The following is a 1,152-nucleotide window of genomic DNA, read 5'->3' as shown; positions in this document are numbered from 1 at the left end:
ATATAAACAATGGTCAGACACATTTCCTTCATTTGAATGACAGCTACTTACATAATGCTCCATTGACATTTTATGGATTAAAAAAATAAATAAGGCAGGCTGCTTTTTAATCATCTTTTCTTTTAACTTCTAATAAAGATACTCTACAACTATATTAAGCAGTTTACACTCATCATGAAATACATAAAGCATCTATATAGGTCAATATAGCCGGGCTATCTTTTTAGACATTTCTATAAACATAAACTTCATTGCACAATCATTTGGCCAGAGTGAGGGAAAGCTTGGGAGACTGCAGAACAGGCTTTTCTCCCTTTGTTGGAGCTGCTGAAAACAGATAGACATACAGGTTCAGTTTTCAATAACAGGAGGGAACAAAGGACTCAAGAGAGGTCATCCTTCCATATTTGGTCCTACTGTAATTAGTAAATGTTTTCAAATCTTGGGCTAAAATAGAGAATCATCATATTCAAGTTTTGTTGTATACTTTCCTCCTCTCTAGCTACAATAAAAATGTAAATTTACATATAATAGACTTTTTTTTAAAGACCATTGCTTCTATGAATTCTCCAGTTTTAGTTTCCATCTTTGTTGTCAGTTGTCCATATAAATCTTTCTAAATGGGACATTGGGGACTAGATTCAGAGAGAAAGGATACAGGCGGAACACTTCTGCTGGCTTGGGAGAAGCTATGGGGAGGACTTGGAGGGAGGAAATCCTGGCTTACGATACCTACAAAAGTGCTTCTAAACCTCGTGGTGTCACTTTCACACGGTCTGCTCGGCTACAGCAACCACCTGGAACTAAACCAGAAGATCGCCTAGTTCTGTATCATTTTCATTGGACTTCCTCATTCTGATTTCAAAGGTCTCTTTTGTGAAATGAAGATTAAGGTTTTCACTGACTCCTTTCGCTTGGGTACTGTTGTAAAACATTAATTGGTAAAAATAGATGAAAAGCTAGTCATCTTTCCCATGTAGCATATAAAACTGCTGTTCTTCCACAGGTTGGTTCACCTCCACAGATAGAAAAGCTGGTGTATTCATAAGTAGCATCCTCATATTTAAAGGAATGTTTCCTCCAAGATTAAGTAGTCCTTGGAAATGCCAACAGCCACTTCCCAGCCCCTTTGCATGCGTAGAGCTCTGTGCC

The sequence above is a fragment of the Saccopteryx bilineata genome, chromosome 3 (genome assembly GCF_036850765.1).
Source record: "Saccopteryx bilineata isolate mSacBil1 chromosome 3, mSacBil1_pri_phased_curated, whole genome shotgun sequence".
In the NCBI taxonomy this organism is placed as follows: domain Eukaryota; kingdom Metazoa; phylum Chordata; class Mammalia; order Chiroptera; family Emballonuridae; genus Saccopteryx; species Saccopteryx bilineata.
The sequence above is the reverse complement of the archived record's forward strand: the minus strand, read 5'-3'. Positions refer to the sequence as shown.